Here is a 23,046-nt window from a genome sequence, read left to right on the forward strand (position 1 = left end):
AATCCTCAATCTTCAATCCTCAATCCTCAATCCTCAATTCTCAATCCTGAATCCTCAATCCTCATACTTCAAACATCAATACTCAACCCTCAGTCCTCGTCCTCAATCCAGAACCCTCAGTCCTCAATCCTCAATCTTCAATCATCAATATTCATTAATCAATCGTCAATCCTCAATCCTCAATCATCATCCCTCAATCCTCAATGTTCATTCCTCAATACCCAATCCTCAATCTGCAATCCTCAATCTTTAATCCTCAATCCTCAATCCCCAATCCTCAGTCCTCAGACCTCAATCCTGAGTCCTCAATCCTGAATCCTCAATCCTGTATCCTCAACCTTCAACCCTGAGACCTCAACAATCAGTTGTCAATCCTGAATCCTCAATCGAATATCCTCAATTCACAGCTTTCAATTCTCAATACTCAATCTGCAATATTCAGATCTCTATACACAAACATCAATTCTCATCACTCAACCCTCAATACTCAGTCACCAATCCTCAATCTTCAAACCTCAACCCTCAATCCTCAATCCTCAATCATCTATCCTCAATCCTCAATCCTCAATCCTCAATCGTTTATCTTCAATCCTCAATAATCAATCTTCAATCCTCAACCCTCAATCCTCAAGCCCCAATCCTCATTCTTCAATCCTCAATACCCAATCCTCAATCTTCAATCCTCGTTCCTCAATCCTCAATCCTCAATCCTCAATCCTCAATCCTCGATCCTCAATCTTCAATACTCAGTCCCAAATCCTCAATCTTCAATCCTCAATCCTCAACCCTCAATCTTCAATCCTCAATACTCAATCTTCAATCCTCAATCCTCAATCCTCAATCCTCAATCCACATTCCCCAATCCTCAATACCCAATCCTCAATCATCAATCCTCAATCCTCAATCCTCAATTCTCAATCCTCAATCCACAGACCTCAAACATCAATACTCAACCCTCAATCCTCAATCCTCAATCGTCAATATTCAATCCTCAATACTCAATCTTCAATCCTCAGTCCTCAATCCTCAATCCTCAATCCTCAGACCTCAAACATCAATACTCAACCCTCAGTCCTCGTCCTGAATCCACAACCCTCAACCCTCAATCCTCAATCTTCAATCATCAATATACAATCTTCAGTCCTCAATCCTCAATCCTCTATCCTCAATCCTCAATCCTCAATGTTCAATCCGCGATACCCAATCCTCAATCCTCAATCCTCAATCCTCAATCCTCAGTCCTCAATCCTCAATCCTCAATCCTCAATCCTCAATCCTCAGTCCTCAGTCTTCAGTCCCCAAACCTCAATCCTCAATCTTCAATCCTCATTCTCAACCCTCAATCCTCAATACTCAATGCTCAATACTGAATATTCAATCCTCAATACCCAATCCTCAATCTTCAATCCTCAATCCTCAATCATCAATTCTCAATCCTCAATCCTCAATTTTCAATCCTCATTCTTCAACCCTCAATACCCAATGCTCAATCTTCAGTCCTCAATCCTCAATCCTCAGTCCTCAAACCTCAATCGTCAACCCTCAGCCCTCATCCTCAATCGTCAATCCTCAATCTTCAATCCTCAATCCTCATTCCTCAAAACTCAGTCTTCAATCCTCAATCCTCAGTCCTCAAACCTCAATTCTGAATCCTCAAACCTGAATCCTCAATCTTCAATCCTCAATCCCCAATCCTCAATCCTCAATCCTCAATCCTCAATCCTCAATGCTCAATCCTCATCCTTCAATCCTCAATACCCAATCCTCAATCTTCAATCCTCAATCCTCAATCCTGAATTCTCAATCCTCAATCCTCAGTCCTCAGTCCTCAAACCTCAATCCTCAACCCTCAGCCCTCGTCCTCAATCCTCAATCCTCAATCCTCAATCCTCAATCTTCAATCCTCAATACTCAATCTTCAATTCTCACTCCTCAGTCCTCAAACCACAATCCCGAATCCTCTATCCTGAATCCTCAATCTTCAGCCCTCAGTCCTCAACAATCAGTTGTCAATCCCCAAGCCAAAATAGAATATCCTCAATTCACAGTTTTCAATACTCAATACTCAACCTGCAACTTTCAGATCTCTATTCACAAGCATCAATTCTCATCACTCAACCCTCAATACTCAGTCACCAATCCTCAATATTCAAACCTCAATCCTCAATACTCAATCCTCAATCCTCAACCTTCAATCCTCAATACTCAATCTTCAATCCTCAACCCTCAATCCTCAATCCTCAAACATCAATCCTCAATCCTCAATCATCAATCCTCAATCCTCAATCGTCAATCTTCAATCCTCAATACTCAATCTTCAATCCTCAATCCTCAATCCTCAATCCTCGATCCTCAGACCTCAAACATCAATACTCAACCCTCAGTCCTCGTCCTCAATCCACAACCTTCAATCCTCAATCCTCAATCTTCAATCATCAATATACAATCTTCAGCCCTCAATCCTCAATCCTCGAGACTCAATCCTCAATCCTCAATGTTCAATCCGCGATACCCAATCCTCAATCCGCAATCCTCAATCCTCAGTCCTCAATCCTCAATCCTCAATCCTCAATCCTCAATCCTCAATACCGAATCCTCAATCTTCAATCCTCAATTCTCAATCCTCAATTCTCAATCCTGAATCCTCAATCCTCATACTTCAAACATCAATATTCAACCCTCAGTCCTCGTCCTCAATCCACAACCCTCAATCCACAATCCTCAATCTTGAATCATCAATATTCAATCTTCATTCGTCAATCCTCAATCCTCAATCATCATCCCTCAATCCTCAATATTCAATCCTCAATACCCAATCCTCAATCCTCAATCATCAATCTCCAATCCTGAATACTCTATCTTCAATCCTCAATCCTCAATCCTCAATCCTCAATCCTCAATCCTCAATCCTCAATCCTCATCCTTCAATCCTCAATACCCAATCCTCAATCTTCAATCCTCAATCCTCAGTCCTGAATTCTCAATCCTCAATCCTCAGTCCTCGGTCCTCAAACCTCAATCCTCAACCCTCAGCCCTCATCCTCAATCCTCAATCCTCAATCTTCAATCCTCAATACTCAATCTTCAATTCTCACTCCTCAGTCCTCAAACCACAAACCCGAATCCTCAATCCTGAATCCTCAATCTTCAGCCCTCAGTCATCAACAATCAGTTGTCAATACCCAATCCTCAATAGAATATCCTCAATCCTCAATTTTCAATCCTCATTCTTCAACCCTCAATACCCAATACTCAATCTTCAATCCTCAATCCTCAATCCTCAGTCCTCAAACCTCAATCCTCAAACCCCAGCCCTCATCCTCAATCGTCAATCCTCAATCTTCAATCCTCAATCCTCATTCCTCAAAACTCAGTCTTCAATCCTCAATCCTCAGTCCTCAAACCTCAATTCTGAGTCCTCAAACCTGAATCCTCAATCTTCAGTCCACAATCCCCAATCCTCAATCTTCAATCCTCAATCCTCAACCCTCAATCCTCAATCCTCAACCTTCAATCCTCAATACTCAATCTTCAATCCTCAATCCTCAATTCTCGATCCTCAATTCTCAATCCTCAATCTTCAATCCTCAATACTCAATCTTCAATCCTCAATCCTCAATCCTCGATCCTCCATCCTCAATCCCCAATCGTCAATCGTCAATCTTCAATCCTCAATACTCAATCTTCAATACTCAATCCTCAATCCTCGATCCTCAATCCTCAATCCTCAATCGTCAATCGTCAATCTTCAATCCTCAATACTCAATCTTCAGTCCTCAATCCTCAATCCTCAATCCTCAATCCTCATTCATCAATCCTCAATACCCAATCCTCAATCTTCAATCCTCAATCCTCAATCATCAATCCTCAATCCTCAATCCTCAATCCTCAATCGTCAATATTCAATCCTCAATACTCAATCTTCAATCCTCAGTCCTCAATCCTCAATCCTCAATCCTCAGAACTGAAACATCAATACTCAAACCTCAGTCCTCGTCCTCAATCCACAACCCTCAATCCTCAATCCTCAATCTTCAATCATCAATATACAATCTACAGTCCTCAATCCTCAATCCTCTATCCTCAATCCTCAATCCTGAATGTTCAATCCGCGATACCCAATCCTCAATGTTCAATCCTCAGTCCTCAATCCTCAATCCTCAATCCTCAATCCTCAATCCTCAATCATCTATCCTCAATCATCAATCCTCAATCCTCAATCGTCAATCTTCAATCCTCAATAATCAATCTTCAATCCTCAATCATCAATCCTCAAGCCCCAATCCTCATTCTTCAATCCTCAATACCCAATCCTCAATCTTCAATCCTCGTACCTCAATCCTGAATCCTCATTCTTCAATCCTCAATGCCCAATCCTCAATCTTGAATCCTCAATCCTCAATCCTCAATTCTCAATCCTCAATCCTCAATTTTCAATCCTCATTCTTCAATCCTCAATACCCAATACTCAATCTTCAATCTTCAATCCTCAATCCTCAGTCCTCAAACCTCAATCCTCAACACTCAGCCCTCATCCTCAATCCTCAATCCTCAATCTTCAGTCCTCAATCCTCATTCCTCAATACTGGGTCTTCAATCCTCAATCCTCAGTCCTCAAACATCAATTCTGAATCCTCAATCCTGAATCCTCAATCTTCAATCCTCAATCCCCAATCCTCAATCTTCAATCCTCAATCCTCAATCCTCAATCCTCAATCCTCAACCTTCAATCCTCAATACTCAATCTTCAATCCTCAATCCTCAATTCTCGATCCTCAATCCTCAATCCTCAATCTTCAATCCTCAATACTCAATCTTCAATCCTCAATCCTCAATCCTCGATCCTCAATCCTTAATCCTCAATCGTCAATCGTCAATCTTCAATCCTCAATACTCAATCTTCAATCCTCAATCCTCAATCCTCGATCCTCAATCCTCAATCCTCAATCCTCAATCGTCAATCGTCAATCTTCAATCCTCAGTACTCAATCTTCAGTCCTCAATCCTCAATCCTCAATCCTCAATCCTCATTCATCAATCCTCAATACCCAATCCTCAATCTTCAATCCTCAATCCTCAATCATCAATTCTCAATCCTCAATCCTCAATTTTCAATTCTCATTCTTCAACCCTCAATACCCAATGCTCAATCTTCAATCCTCAAACCTCAATCCTCCGTCCTCAAACCTCAATCCTCAACCCTCAGCCCTCATCCTCGATCGTCAATCCTCAATCTTCAATCCTCAATCCTCATTCCTCAAAACTCAGTCTTCAATCCTCAATCCTCAGTCCTCAAACCTCAATTCTGAATCCTCAAACCTGAATCCTCAATCTTCAATCTTCAATCCTCAATCCCCAATCCTCAATCCTCAATCCTCAATCCTCAATCCTCAATACCCAATCCTCAATCTTCAATCCTCAATCCTCAATCATCAATTCTCAATCCTCAATCCTCAATTTTCAATTCTCATTCTTCAACCCTCAATACCCAATACTCAATCCTCAATCCTCAAACCTCAATCCTCCGTCCTCAAACCTCAATCCTCAACCCTCAGCCCTCATCCTCGATCGTCAATCCTCAATCTTCAATCCTCAATCCTCATTCCTCAAAACTCAGTCTTCAATCCTGAATCCTCAGTCCTCAAACCTCATTTCTGAATCCTCAAACCTGAATCCTCAATCTTCAATCCTCAATCCCCAATCCTCAATATTCAAACCTAAATCCTCAATCCTCAATCCTCAATCCTCAAACTTCAATCCTCAATACTCAATCTTCAATCCTCAATCCTCAATTCTCGATCCTCAATCCTCAATCCTCAATCATCAATCTCCAATCCTGAATCCTCAATCTTCAATCCTCAATCCTCAATCCTCAATCCTCAATCGTCAATCCTCAATCCTCATCCTTCAATCCTCAATACCTATTCCTCAATCTTCAATCCTCAATCCTCAGTCCTGAATTCTCAATCCTCAATCCTCAGTCCTCGGTCCTCAAACCTCAATACTCAACCCTCAGCCCTCATCCTCAATCCTCAATCCTCAATCTTCAATCCTCATTCTCAACCCTCAATCCTCAATACTCAATGCTCAATACTGAATCTTCAATCCTCAATACCCAATCCTCAATCTTCAATCCTCAATCCTCAATCATCAATTCTCAATCCTCAATCCTCAATTTTCAATCCTCATTCTTCAACCCTCAATACCCAATACTCAATCTTCAGTCCTCAATCCTCAATCCTCAGTCCTCAAACCTCAATCGTCAACCCTCAGCCCTCATCCTCAATCGTCAATCCTCAATCTTCAATCCTCAATCCTCATTCCTCAAAACTCAGTCTTCAATCCTCAATCCTCAGTCCTCAAACCTCAATTCTGAATCCTCAAACCTGAATCCTCAATCTTCAATCCTCAATCCCCAATCCTCAATCCTCAATCCTCAATCCTCAATCCTCAATACTCAATCCTCATCCTTCAATCCTCAATACCCAATCCTCAATCTTCAATCCTCAATCCTCAATCCTGAATTCTCAATCCTCAATCCTCAGTCCTCAGTCCTCAAACCTCAATCCTCAATACTCAATACTCAACACTCAGTCCTCAGTTCTCAAACATCAATCCTCAACCCTCCGCCCTCATCCTCAATTCTCAATCCTCAATCCTCAGTCCTCAGTTCTCAAACTTCAATCCTCAACCCTCAGCCCTCATCCTCAATCCACAATCCTCAATCCTCAATCCTCAATCTTCAATCCTCAATACTCAATCTTCAATCCTCAATCCTCAGTCTTCAAACCTCAATTCTGAATCCTCCATCTTCGGCCCTCAGTCCTCAACAATCAGTTGTCAATCCTCAATCCTCAATAGAATATCCTCAATTCACAGTATTCAATACTCAATACTCAATCTGCAATCTTCAAACCTCTATCCACAAACATCAATTCTCATTACTCTACCCTCAACATTCAGTCCTCAATGTTCAATCCTCAACCCTCAATCCTCAATCCTCAATCCTCAATCCTCAATCCTCAATCTTCAATCCCCAATACTCAATCTGCAATCCTCAATCCTCAATCCTCAATCCTCAATCCTCAATCCTCATTCTTCAATCCTCAATACCGAATCCTCAATCTTCAATCCTCAATTCTCAATCCTCAATTCTCAATCCTGAATCCTCAATCCTCATACTTCAAACATCAATATTCAACCCTCAGTCCTCGTCCTCAATCCACAACCCTCAATCCTCAATCCTCAATCTTCAATCATCAATATTCAATATTCAATCGTCAATCCTCAATCCTCAATCATCATCCCTCAATCCTCAATGTTCAATCCTCAATACCCAATCCTCAATCTTCAATCCTCAATCCTCAATCCTCAATCATCATCCCTCAATCCTCAATACTCAATCCTCAATCCTCAATCCTCAATCCTCAATCCTCAAAACTCAATCCTCAATCCTTAGTCCCCAAACCTCAATCCTCTACCTTCAATCCTCAATTCTCAACCCTCAATCCTCAATACTCAATCCTCAATAATCAATCTTCATTCCTCAATCCTCAATCCTCAATCTTCTATCCTCATTCTCCAATCCTCAATACCCAATCCTCAATCTTCAATCCTCAATCCTCAATCCTCAATCCTCATTCTTCAATCCTCAATACCCAATCCTCAATCTTCAATCCTCAATCCTCAATCCTCAATTCTCAATCCTCAATCCTCAATCCACAGACCTGATACATCAATACTCAACCCTCAGTCCTCGTCCTCAGTCCAGAACCACCAATCCTCAATCCTCAATGTTCAGTCATCAATATTCAATCTTCAATCCTCAATCCTCAATCCTGAATCCTCAATCCTCAACCCTCAATGTTCAATACGCAATACCCAATCCTCAATCTTCAATCCTCAATACTCAAACCTCAATCCTCAATCCTCAATCCTCAATCTTCAATCCTCAATCCTCAATCCTCAATACACAATCCTCAATCTTCAATCATCAATACTCAATCTTCAATCCTCAATCCTCAGTCCTCAAACCTCATTCCGGAATCCTCAACCCTGAATCCTCAATCTTCAGCCCTCAGTCCTCAACAATCAGTTGCCAATCCTCAATCCTCAATAGAATATCCTCAATTCACAGTTATCAATACTCAATTCGCAATCTGCAATCTTCAGATCTCTATACACAAACATCAATTCTCATCACTCAACCCTCAATACTCAGTCCCCAATCCTCAATCTTCAAACCTCAGCTCTCAATCCTCAATCCTCAAACATCAAACCTCAATCCTCAATCCTCAATCCTCAATCGTCAATCTTCAATCCTCAATACTCAATCTTCAATCCTCAAGCCTCAATCCTCAATCCTCGATCCTCAGACCTCAAACACCAATACTCAACCCTCAGCCCTCGTCCTCAATCCACAACCCTCAATCCTCAATCCTCAATCTTCAATCATCAATATACAATCTTCAGTCCTCAATCCTCAATCCTCGATCCTCAATCCTCAATCCTCAGTGTTCAGTCCGCGATACCCAACCCTCAATGTTCAATCCTCAATCCTCAAACCTCAATCCTCAATCCTCAATCCTCAATACTCAATCCTCAATCCTTAGTCCCCAAACCTCAATCCTCTACCTTCAATCCTCAATTCTCAACCCTCAATCCTAAATACTCAATCCTCAATAATCAATCTTCATTCCTCAATCCTCAATCCTCAATCCTCTATCCTCATTCTTCAATCCTCAATACCCAATCCTCAATCTTCAATCCTCAATCCCCACTCCTCAGTTCTCAATCCTCAATCCTCTGTCCTCAGTCCCCAAACCTCAATCCTCAACCCTCAGCCCACATCCTCAATCCTCAATCCTCAATCCTCAACCCTCAATCTTCAATCCTCAATACTCAATATTCAATCCTCAATCCTCAGTCCTCAAACCACAATTCTGAGTCCTCAATCCTGAACCCTCAATCTTCGGCCCTCAGTCCTCAACAATCAGTTGTCAATCCTCAATCCTCAATAGAATATCCTCAATTCACAGTTTTCAATACTCAATGCTGAATCTGCAATCTTCAAACCTCTATCCACAAACATCAATTCTCATCACTCAACCCGCAACACTCAGTCCTCAGCGTTCAACCCTCAATCCTCCATCCTCAATCCTCAATCGTCAATCTTCAATCCTCAATACTCAATCTTCAAACCTCAATCCTCAATCCTCAATCCTCAATCCTCATCCTTCAATCCTCAATACCCAATCCTCAATCTTCAATCCTCAATCCTCAATCCTCGATTCTCAATCCTCAATCCTCAATCTTCAATCCTCATTCTTCAATCCTCAATTCCCAATACTCAATCTTCAATCCTCAAGCCTCAATACTCAATCCTCAATCCTCAATTCTCAATCCTCAGTTTTCAATCCTCAATACTCAATCTTCAATCCTCAATCCTCAATCCTCAACCCTCAATCCTCATTCTTCAATACTCAATACCCAATCCTCAATCTTCAATCCTCAATCCTCAATCCTCAACTCTCAATCCTCAATCCTCATTCCTCAGCCCTCAAACCTCAATCCTCAACCCTCAGCCCTCATCCTGAATCCTCAATACACAATCCTCAATCCTCAATCTTCAATCCTCAATACTCAATCTTCAATCCTCAATCCTCAGTCCTCAAACCTCAATTCTGAATCATCAATCCTGAATCCTCAATCTTCGGCCCTCAGTCCTCAACAATCAGTTGTCAATCCTCAATCCTCAATAGAATATCCTCAATTCACAGCTTTCAATACTCAATACTCAATCTGCAATCTTCAAACCTCTATCCACAAACATCAATTCTCATCACTCAACCCTCAGCACTCAGTCCTCAATGCTGAATCCTCAACCCTCAATCCTCAATCCTCAATCCTCAATCCTCAATCCTCAATCATCAATCCTCAGTACTCAATCTGCCATCCTCAATCCTCAATACTCAATCCTCGATCCTCATTCTTCAATCCCCATTACCGAATCCTCAATCTTCAATCCTCAATCCTCAATCCTCAATTCTCAACCCTGAATCCTCAATCCTCATACTTCAAACATCAATACTCAACCCTCAGTCATCGTCCTCAATCCACAACCCTCAATCCTCAATCCTCAATCTTCAATCATCTATATTCAATCATCAATCGTCAATCCTCAATCCTCAATCATCATCCCTCAAACCTCAATGTTCAATCCTCAATACCCAATTCTCAATCTTCAATCCTCAATCCTCAATCCTCAATCCTCAATCCCCAATCCTCAGTCCTCAGACCTCAATCCTGAATCCTCAATCCTGAATCCTCAACCTTCAGCCCTGAGACCTCAACAATCAGTTGTCAATCCTCAATCCTCAATAGAATATCCTCAATTCACAGTTTTCAATACTCAATACTCAATCTGCAATCTTCAGATCTCTATACACAAACATCAATTCTCATCGCTCAACCCTCAATACTCAGTCCCCAATCCTCAATCTTCAAACCTCAACCCTCAATCCTCAATCCTCAATCCTCAATCCTCAGTCCCCTTACCTCAACCCTCTAGCTACAATCCTCAATTCTCAACCCTCAATCCTCAATACTCAGTCCTCAACACTCAGTCCTCAGTTCTCAAAGCTCAATCCTCAACCCTCAGCCCCCATCCTCAATTCTCAATCCTCAATCCTCAGTCCTCAGTTCTCAAACCTCAATCCTCAACCCTCAGCCCTCATCCTCAATCCTCAATCCTCAATCCTCAATCCTCAATCCTCAACCCTCAATGTTCAATCCGCAATACCCAATCCTCAATCTTGAATCCTCAATACTCAATCCTCAATCCTCAATCCTCAATCCTCAATCTTCAATCCTCCATCCTCAATCCTCAATCCACAATCCTCAATCTTCAATCCTCAATACTCAATCTTCAATCCTCAATCCTCAGTCCTCAAACCTCATTCCGGAATCCTCAATCCTGAATCCTCAACCTTCAGCCCTCAGTCCTCAACAATCAGATGTCAATCCCCAATCCTCAATAGAACATCCTCAATTCACAGTTTTCAACACTCAATACTCATTCTGCAATCTTCAGATCTCTATCCACAGACATCAATTCTCATCAATCAACCCTCAATACTCAGTCACCAATCCTCAATATTCAAACCTCAATCCTCAATCCTCAATCCTCAATCCTCAACCTTCAATCCTCAATACTAAATCTTCAATCCTCTACCCTCAATACTCAATCCTCAATCCTCACTCCTCAATTCTCGATCCTCAATCCTCAGTCCTCAGTCCTCAAACCTCAATTCTCAACCCTCAGCCCTCATCCTGAATCCTCAATACACAATCCTCAATCCTCAATCTTCAATCCTCAATACTCAATCTTCAATCCTCAATCCACAGTCCTCAAACCTCAATTCTGAATACTCAATCCTGAATCCTCAATCTTCGGCCCTCAGTCCTCAACAATCTGTTGTCAATCCTCAATCCTCAATAGAATATCCTCAATTCACAGTTTTCAATACTCAATACTCAATCTGCAATCTTCAAACCTGTATCCACAAACATTAATTCTCATCGCTCAACCCTCAATACTCAGTCCCCAATCCTCAATCTTCAAACCTCAAACCTCAGTCCTCAATCCTCAATCATCTATCCTCAATCCTCAATCCTCAATCCTCAACCGTCAATCTTCAATCCTCAATAATCAATCTTCAATCCTCAATCCTCAATCCTCAAGCCCCAATGCTCATTCTTCAATCCTCAATACCCAATCCTCAATCTTCTATCCCCGTTCCTCAATCCTCAATCCTCAATACTCAATCCTCGATCCTCAATCTTCAATACTCAGTCCCGAATCGTCAATCTTCAATCCTCAATCCTCAAACCTCAATCTTCAATCCTCAATACTCAATCTTCAATCCTCAATCCTTAATCCTCAATCCTCAATCCTCATTCTTCAATCCTCAATACCCAATCCTCAATCCTTAGTCCCCAAACCTCAATCCTCTACCTTCAATACTCAATTCTCAACTCTCAATCCTCAATACTCAATCCTCAATACTCAATCTTCATTCCTCAATTCTCAATCCTCAATCCTCAATCCTCATTCTTCAATCCTCAATACCCAATCCTCAATCTTCAATCCTCAATCCTCACTCCTCAATCCTCAATCCTCAAACCTCAGTCCTCAGTCCTCAAACCTCAATCCTTAACCCTCAGCCCTCATCCTCAATCCTCAATCCTCAATGCTCAATCCTCAATCTTCAATCCTCAATACTCAATCTGCAATCCTCAATCCTCAATCCTCAATCCTCAATCCACATTGTTCAATCCTCAATACCGAATCCTCAATCTTCAATCCTCAATCCTCAATCCTCAATTCTCAATCCTGAATCCTCAATCCTCATACTTCAAACATCAATACTCAACCCTCAGTCCTCGTCCTCAATCCAGAACCCTCAGTCCTCAATCCTCAATCTTCAATCATCAATATTCATTAATCAATCGTCAATCCTCAATCCTCAATCATCATCCCTCAATCCTCAATGTTCATTCCTCAATACCCAATCCTCAATCTTCAATCCTCAATCTTTAATCCTCAATCCTCAATCCCCAATCCTCAGTCCTCAGACCTCAATCCTGAGTCGTCAATCCTGAATCCTCAATCCTGTATCCTCAACCTTCAACCCTGAGACCTCAACAATCAGTTGTCAATCCTGAATCCTCAATCGAATATCCTCAATTCACAGCTTTCAATTCTCAATACTCAATCTGCAATATTCAGATCTCTATACACAAACATCAATTCTCATCACTCAACCCTCAATACTCAGTCACCAATCCTCAATCTTCAAACCTCAACCCTCAATCCTCAATCCTCAATCATCTATCCTCAATCGTCAATCCTCAATCCTCAATCGTCTATCTTCAATCCTCAATAATCAATCTTCAATCCTCAACCCTCAATCCTCAAGCCCCAATCCTCATTCTTCAATCCTCAATACCCAATCCTCAATCTTCAATCCTCGTTCCTCAATCCTCAATCCTCAATCCTCAATCCTCAAACCTCGATCCTCAATCTTCAATACTCAGTCCCAAATCCTCAATCTTCCATCCTCAATCCTCAACCCTCAATTTTCAATCCTCAATACTCAATCTTCAATCCTCAATCCTCAATCCTCAATCCTCAATCCACATTCCCCAATCCTCAATACCCAATCCTCAATCTTCAATCCTCAATCCTCAATCCTCAATTCTCAATCCTCAATCCTCAATCCACAGACCTCAAACATCAATACTCAACCCTCAGTCCTCGTCCTCTATCCACAACCGTCAATCCTCAATCCTCAATCTTCAATCATCAATATTCAATCTTCAATCCTCAATCCTCAATCCTCAATCCTCAATCCTCAAACCTCAATGTTCAATCCGCAATACCCAATCCTCAATCATCAATCCTCAACCCTCAACCCTCAATCCTCAATCCTCAATCCTCAATCTTCAATCCTCAATCCTCAAACCTCAATCCTCAATCCTCAACCTTCAATCCTCAATACTCAATCTTCAATCCTCAATCCTCAGTCCTCAAACCTCAATCCCGAATCCTCAATCCAGAATCCTCAAACATCAGCCCTCAGTCCTCAACAATCAGTTGTCAATCCCCAATCCTCAATAGAATATCCTCAATTCACAGTTTTCAATACTCAATACTCAATCTGCAATCTTCAGATCTCTATCCACAAACATCAATTCTCATCAATCAACCCTCAATACTCAGTCACCAATCCTCAATATTCAAACCTCAATCCTCAATCCTCAATCCTCAATCCTCAACCTTCAATCCTCAATACTCAATCTTCAATCCTCAACCCTCAATCCTCAATCCTCAAACATCAATCCTCAATCCTCAATCCTCAATCCTCAATCGTCGATCTTCAATCCTCAATACTCAATCTTCAGTCCTCAATCCTCAATCCTCAATCATCGATCCTCAGACCTCAAACATCAATACTCAACCCTCAGCCCTCGTCCTCAATCCACAACGCTCAACCCTCAATTCTCAACCTTCAATCATCAATATACAATCTTCAGCCCTCAATACTCAATCCTCGATCCTCAATCCTCAATCCTCAATGTTCAATCCGCGATACCCAATCCTCAATGTTCAATCCTCAATCCCCAATCCTCAATCCTCAATCCTCAATCCGCAATCCTCAATCCTCAATCCTCAATCCTTAGTCCCCAAACCTCAATCATCTATCTTCAATCCTCAATTCTCAACACTCAATCATCAATACTCAATCCTCAATACTCAATCTTCATTCCTCAATCCTCAATCCTCAATCCTCAATCCTCATTCTTCAATCCTCAATACCCAATCCTCAATCTTCAATCCTCAATCCTCACTCCTCAATTCTCAATCCTCAATCCTCAGTCCTCAGTCCTCAAACCTCAATCCTCAACCCCCAGCCCTCATCCTGAATCCTCAATACACAATCCTCAATCCTCAATCTTCAATCCTCAATGCTCAATCTTGAATCCTCAATCCTCAGTCCTCAAACCTCAATTCTGAATCCTCAATCCTGAATCCTCAATCTTCGGCCCTCAGTCCTCAACAATCAGTTGTCAATCCTCAATCCTCAATAGAATATCCTCAATTCACAGTTTTCAATGCTCAATACTCAATCTGCAATCTTCAAACCTCTATCCACAGACATCAATTCTCATCAATCAACCCTCAATACTCAGTCACCAATCCTCAATATTCAAACCTCAATCCTCAATCCTCAATCCTCAATCCTCAACCTTCAATCCTCAATACTCAATCTTCAATCCTCAACCCTCAATCCTCAATCCTCGAACATCAATCCTCAATCCTCAATCCTCAATCCTCAATCGTCAATCTTCAATCCTCAATACTCAATCTTCAGTCCTCAATCCTCAATCCCCAATTCTCAATCCTCAATCCTCAGTCCTCAGTCCTCAAACCTCAATCCTCAATCCTCAACCTTCAATCCCCAATAATCAATGTTCAATCCTCAATCCCCAATTCTCAATCCTCAATCCTCAATCCTCAATCCTCAATCCTCAATCCTCAATCCCCAATCCTCAATCCTCAATCCTCAATCCTCAATACTCTATCTGCAATCCTCAATCCTCTACCCTCAATCCTCAATACTAATTCTTCAATCCTCAATACCGAATCCTCAATCTTCAATACTCAATCCTCAATCCTCAATTCTCAATCCTGAATCCTCAATCCTCATACTTGAAACGTCAATACTCAACCCTCAGTCCTCGTCCTCAATCCACAACCCTCAATCCTCAATCCTCAGTCTTCAATCATCAATATTCAATCTTCAATCCTCAATCCTCAATCCTCAATCCTCAATGTTCAATACTCCATACCCAATCCTCAATCTTCAATCCTCAATCCTCAATCCTCAATCCTCAATCCTCAGTCCTCAAACCTCAATCCTGAATCCTCAATCCTGAATCCTCAATCTTCGACCGTCAGTCCTCAACAATCAATTGTCAATCCTCAATCCTCAATAGAATATCCTCAGTTCAGTGTTTTCAATACGCAATGCTCAATCTGCAATCTTCAAATCTCTATCCACAAACATCAATTCTCATCCCTCAACCCTCAACACTCAGTGCCCAACCCCCAATATTCAATCCTCAATCCTCAATACTCAATCCTCAATACTCAACCTTCAATCCTCAATACTCAAAGTTCAATCCTCAATACTCAATCCTCAACCCTCAATCTTCATTCCTCAATCCTCAATCCTCAGTCTTCAATCCTCATTCTTCAATCCTCAATACCCAATCCTCAATCTTCAATCCTCAATCCTCAATCCCCAATTCTCAATCCTCAATCCTCGATCCTCATATCTCAAACATCAATAGTCAACCCTCAGTCCTTGTCCTCAATCCACAACCCTCAATCCTCGATCCTCAATCTTCAATCATCAATATACAATGTTCAGTCCTCAATCCTCAATCCTCAATCCTCAATACTCAATCCTCATTCTTCAATCCTCAATACCCAATCCTCAATCTTCAATCCTCAATCCTCAATTCTCAATTCTCAATCCTCAATCCTCAGTCCTCAGTCCTCAAACCTCAATCCTCAACCCTCAGCCCTCATCCTCAATCCTCAGTCCTCAGTTCTGAATCCTCAATCCTCATACTTCAAACATCAATACTCAACCCTCAGTCCTCGTCCTCAATCCACAACCCTCAATCCTCAATCCTCAATCTTCAATCATCAGTATTCTATCTTCAATCCTCAATCCTCAATCCTCAATCCTCATACCTCAATCCTCAATGTTCAATCCTCAATACCCAATCCTCAATCTTCAATCCTCAGTCCTCAAGCCTCAATCCTCAATCCTCAATCCTCAGTCCTCAAACCTCAATCGTGAATCCTCAAACCTGAATCCTCAACCTTCAGCCTGAGCCCTCAGCGATCAGTTGTCAATCCTCAATCCTCAATAGAATATCCTCAATTCACAGTTTTCAATACTCAATACTCAACCTGCAATCTTCAGATCTCTATCCACAAACATCAATTCTCATCACTCAACCATCAATACTCAGTCCCCAATCCTCAATCTTCAAACCTCAACCCTCAATCCTCAGTCCTCAATCATCAATCCTCAATCCTCAATCCTCAATCTTCAATCGTCAATCTTCAATCCTCAACACTCAGTCTTCAATCCTCAATCCTCAATCCTCAAGCCCCAATCCTCATTCTTCAATCCTCAATACCCAATCCTCAATCTTCAATCCTCGATCCTCAATCCTCAATCCTCAATCCTCAATCCTCGATCCTCAATCTTCAATCCTCAGTCCCAAATCCTCAATCTTCAACCCTCAATCCTCAACCCTCAATCCTAAATCCTAAATACTCAATCTTCAATCCTCAATCTTCAATCCTCAAACCTCAATCCTCATTCTCCAATCCTCAATACCCAATCCTCAATCCTCAATCCTCAATCCTCAATCCTCAATCCTCAAAACTCAATCCTCAGACATCAAACCTCAATCCTGAATCCTCAATCCTGAATCCTCAATCTTCAGCCCACAGTCCTCAACAATCAGTTGTCAATCCCCAATCCTCCATAGAATATCATCAATTCACAGTTTTCAATACTCAATACTCAACCTGCAATCTTCAAATCTCTATCCACAAACATCAATTCTCATCACTCCACCCTCAACACTCAGTCCCCAGTCCTCAATCTTCAAATCTCGATCCTCAATCCTCAATTCTCAATCCTCAATCCTCAATCTTCAATCCTCATTCTTCAATCCTCAATACCCAATACTCAATCTTCAATCCTCAATCCTCAATCCTCAATTCTCAAGCCTCAATCTTCAATTCTCAATCCTCAATTCTGAATCCTCAATCCTCAATCCTCAATCCTCAATCCTCAATCGTCAGTCTTCAATCCTCAATACTCAATCTTCAATCCTAAATCCTCAATCCTCCATTCTCAATCCTCAATCCTCATTCTTCAATCCTCAATGCCCAATCCTCAATCCTCAATCCTCAATCCTCAATCCTCAATTCTCAATCATCAATCCTCAGTCCTCAGACCTCAAACCTCAATCCTCAACCCTCAGCCCTCATCCTCAACCCTCAAAGCTCAATCTTCAATCCTCAATTCTCAATCCTCAACGCTCAATCTTCAATCCTCAATCTTCAATCCTCAATCCTCAGTCCTCAATCCACAACCCTCAATCCTCAATCCTCAATCTTCAATCATCAATATTCTATCTTCAATCCTCAATCCTCAATCCTCAATCCTCATACCTCAATCCTCAATGTTCAATCCTCAATACCCAATCCTCAATCTTCAATCCTCAGTCCTCAATCCTCAATCCTCAATCCTCAATCCCCAGTCCTCAGACCTCAATCGTCAATACCCAACCCTCAGTCCTCGTCCTCAATCCACAACCCTCAATCCTCAATCCTCAATCTTCAATCATCAATATACAATCTTCAGTCCTCAACCCTCAATACTCAATCCTCAATCCTCAATCCTCAATGTTGAATCCGCGATACCCAATCCTCAATCCTCAATCCTCAATCCTCAATCCTCAATCCCCAATCCTCAATCCTCAATCCTCAATCCTCAATCCTCAATCGTCAGCATTCAATCCTCAATACTCAATCTTCAATACTCAATCCTCAATCCTCAATCCTCATTCCTCAATCCTCATTCTTCAATCCTCAATACCCAATCCTCAATCTTCAATCCTCAATCCTCAATCTTCAATCCTCAATCCTCAATCTTCAATCCTCAATACTCAATCTTCAATCCTCAATCCTGAGTTCTCAAACCTCAATTCTGAATCCTCAATCCTGAATCCTCAATCTCCGGCCGTAAATCCTCAACAATCAGTTGTCAATACTCAATCCTCAATAGAATATCCTCAAATCACTGTTTTTGATACTCAATACTCAATCTGCAATCTTCAAACCTCTATCCACAAACATCAGTTCTCATCACACAACCCTCAACACTCAGTCCTCAATCCTCAATACTCATTCTTCAATCCTCAATACCCAATCCTCAATCTTCAATCCTGAATCCTCAATCCTCAATTCTCAATCCTCAATGCTCAATCCTCAGACCTCAAACATCAACACTCAACCCTCAGTACTCGTCCTCAATCCACAACCTTCAATCCTCAGTCCTCAATCTTCAATCATCAACATTCAATCTTCAATCCTCAATCCTCAATCCTCAATCCTCAATCCTCAAACCTCAATGTTCAATCCGCAATACCCAATCCTCAATCTTCAATCCTCAATCCTCAATCCTCAATCCTCTATCCTCAATCCTCAGACATCAAACCTCAATCCTGAATCCTCAATCCTGAATCCTCAATCTTCAGCCCACAGTCCTCAACAATCAGTTGTCAATCCCCAATCCTCAATAGAATATCATCAATTCACAGTTTTCAATACTCAATACTCAACCTGCAATCTTCAAATCTCTATCCACAAACATCAATTCTCATCACTCAACCCTCAACACTCAGTCCCCAGTCCTCAATCTTCAAATCTCGATCCTCAATCCTCAATTCTCAATCCTCAATCCTCAATCTTCAATCCTCATTCTTCAATCCTCAATACCCAATACTCAATCATCAATCCTCAATCCTCAATCCTCAATTCTCAAGCCTCAAACCTCAATCTTCAATCCTCAGTCCTCAGTCCTCAAACTTCGATCCTCAACCCTCAGCCCTCATCGTCAATCCTCAGTCCTCAATCCTCAATCTTCAATCCTCAATACTCAATCTTCAATCCTCAATCCTCAATTCTGAATCCTCAATCCTCAATCCTCAATCCTCAACCGTCAGTCTTCAATCCTCAATACTGAATCTTCAATCCTCAATCCTCAATCCTCCATTCTCAATCCTCAATCCCCAATCCTCAATCCTCAATCCTCAATCCTCAATCCTCAATCGTCAGCATTCAATCCTCAATACTCAATCTTCAATACTCAATCCTCAATCCTCAATCCTCATTCCTCAATCCTCATTCTTCAATCCTCAATACCCAATCCTCAATCTTCAATCCTCAATCCTCAATCTTCAATCCTCAATCCTCAATCTTCAATCCTCAATACTCAGTCTTCAATCCTCAATCCTGAGTTCTCAAACCTCAATTCTGAATCCTCAATCCTGAATCCTCAATCTCCGGCCCTAAATCCTCAACAATCAGTTGTCAATACTCAATCCTCAATAGAATATCCTCAAATCACTGTTTTTGATACTCAATACTCAATCTGCAATCTTCAAACCTCTATCCACAAACATCAGTTCTCATCACACAACCCTCCACACTCAGTCCTCAATATTCAATCCTCAATCCTCAATCCTCAATCCTCAATCGTCAATCTTCAATCCTCAATGCGCAATCTTCAATCCTCAATCCTCAATCCTCAATCCGCAATCCTCATTCTTCAATCCTCAATACCCAATCCTCAACCTTCAATCCTCAATCCTCAATCCTCAATTCTCAATCCTCGATCCTCAACCTTCAATCCTCAATCCTCAATCCTCAATTCTCAATCCTCAATCCTCAAGCTTCAATCCTCATTCTTCAATCCTCAATACCCAATCCTCAATCTTCAATCCTCAATCCTCAATCCGCAATTCTCCATCCTCAATCCTCGATCCTCTTACCTCAAACATCTATACTCAACCCTCCGTCCTCGTCCTCAATCCACAACCCTCAATCCTCAATCCTCAATCTTCAATCATTAATATACAATCATCAGTCCTCAATCCTCAATACTCAATCCTCAATCCTGAATCCTCAATGTTGAATCCGCGATAACCAATCCTCAATCCTCAATCCTCAATCCTCAATCCTCAATCCTCAATCCTCAATACTCAATCCTCAATCTTCAATCCTCAATCCTCAATCCTCAGTCCCCAAACCTCAATCCTCAATCTTCAATCCTCAATACTCAATCTTCAATCCTCAACCCTCAATCCTCAATACTCAATCCTCAATCCTCAATCCCCAATCGTCAGCATTCAATCCTCGATACTCAATCTTCAATACTCAATCCTGAATTCTGAATCCTCAATCCTCAATCCTCAGTCCTCAAACCTCAATCCTGAATCCTCAATGCTGAATCCTCAATCTTCGGCCGTCAGTCCTCAACAATCAATTGTGAATCCTCAATCCTCAATAGAATATCCTCAGTTCAGAGTTTTCAATACGCAATACTCAATCTGCAATCCTCAAATCTCTATCCACAAACATCAATTCTCATCACTCAACCCTCAACACTCAGTCCCCAATCCTCAATCTTCAATCGTCAATCCTCAATCCTCAATCCTCAATCCTCAATCCTCAATCCTCAATCTTCAATCCTCAATACTCAATGTTCCATCCTGAATCCTCAATCCTCAACCCTCAATCTTCATTCCTCAATTCTCAATCCTCAATTTTCATTCCTCATTCTTCAATCCCCAATACCCAATCCTCAGTCTTCAATCCTCAATCCTCAATCTTCAATCTTCAATCCTCAATCCTCGATCCTCATACCTCAAACATCAATACTCAACCCTCAGTCCTCGTCCTCAATCCACAACCCTCAATCCTCAATCCTCAATCTTCAATCACCAATATACAATCTTCAGTCCTCAATTCTCAATACTCAATCCTGAATCCTCAATCCTCAATGTTCAATCCGCGATACCCAATCCTCAATGTTCAATCCTCAATATCCAATCCTCAATACTCAATCCTCAATGCTCAATCCTCAATCCTCAATCCTCAGTCCCCAAACTTCAATCCTCAATCTTCAATCCTCAATACTCAATCTTCAATCCTCAATCCTCAATACTCAATCCTCAATCCTCAATCCTCAATCGCCAGTCTTCAATCCTCAATACTCAATCTTCAATCCTCAATCCTCAATCGTCAATCCTCAATCCTCATCCTTCAATCCTCAATACCCAATCCTCAATCTTCAATCCTCAATCCTCAATTCTCAATTCTCAATCCTCAATCCTCAGTCCTCAGTCCTCAAACTTCAATCATCAACCCTCAGCCCTCATCCTCAATCCTCAATCCTCAATACTCAATCCTCAATCTTCAATCCTCAATACTCAATCTTCAATCCTCAATCCTCAGTCCTCAAACCCCAATTCTGATTCCTCAATGCCGAATTCTCAATCTACGGCCCTCAGTCCTGAACAATCAGTTGTCAATCCTCAATCCTCAATAGAATATCCTCAATTCACAGTTTTCAATACTCAATACTCATTCTGCAATCTTCAAACCTTTATCCACAAACATCGATTCTCACCACTCAACCCTCAACACTCAGTCGTCAATATTCAACCCTCAATCCTCAATCCTCAATCGTCAATCTTCAATCCACAATACGCAATCTTCAATCCTCAGTACCCAATACTCAATCTTCAATCCTCAATCCTCAATCCTCAATTCTCAATCCTCAATCCTCAGTCCACAGTCCTCAAACCTCAATCCTCAACCCTCAGACCTCATCGTCAATCCTCAATCCTCAGTCCTCAATCCTCAATCTTCAATCCTCAATACTCAATCTTCAATACTCAATCCTCAATTCTCAATCCTCAATCCTCAATACTCAGTCCACAAACCTCAATCCTGAATCCTCAATCCTGAATCCTCAATCCTCGGCCCTCAGTCCTCAACAATCAATTGTCAACCCTCAATCCTCAATAGAATATTCTCAGTTCAGAGTTTTCAATACGCAATACTCAATCTGCAATACTCAAATCTCTATCCACAAACATCAATTCTCATCACTCAACCCTCAACACTCAGTCCCGAATCCTCAATCTTCAATCGTCAATCCTCGATCCTCAATCCTCAATCCTCAATCTTCAATCCTCAATACTCAATGTTCAATCCTCAATCCTCAATCCTCAACCCTCAATCTTCATTCCTCAATCCTCAATCCTGAATCTTCATTCCTCATTCTTCAATCCTCAATACCCAATCCTCATTCTTCAATCCTCAATACTCAATCTTCAATCCTCAATCCTCAGTTCTCAAGCCTCAATTCTGAATCCTCAATCCTGAATCCTCAATCTCCGGCCCTAAGTCCTCAACAATCAGTTGACAATACTCAATCCTCAATAGAATATCCTCAAATCACAGTTTACAATACTCAATACTCAATCTGCAATCTTCAAACCTCTATCCACAAACATCAGTTCTCATCACTCAACCCTCAACACTCAGTCCTCAATATTCAATCATCAATCATCAATCCTCAATCCTCAATCGTCAATCTTCAATCCTCAATGCGCAATCTTTAATCCTCAATCCTCAATCCTCAATCCGCAATCCTCATTCTTCAATCATCAATACCCAATCCTCAATCTTCAATCCTCAATCCTCAATTCTCAATTCTCAATCCTCAATCCTCAGTCCTCAGTCCTCAAACTTCAATCATCAACCCTCAGCCCTCATCCTCAATCCTCAATCCTCAATCCTCAATCCTCAATCTT

The sequence above is a fragment of the Calliopsis andreniformis genome, unplaced genomic scaffold (assembly GCF_051401765.1).
Source record: "Calliopsis andreniformis isolate RMS-2024a unplaced genomic scaffold, iyCalAndr_principal scaffold0149, whole genome shotgun sequence".
In the NCBI taxonomy this organism is placed as follows: Eukaryota; Metazoa; Arthropoda; class Insecta; order Hymenoptera; family Andrenidae; genus Calliopsis; species Calliopsis andreniformis.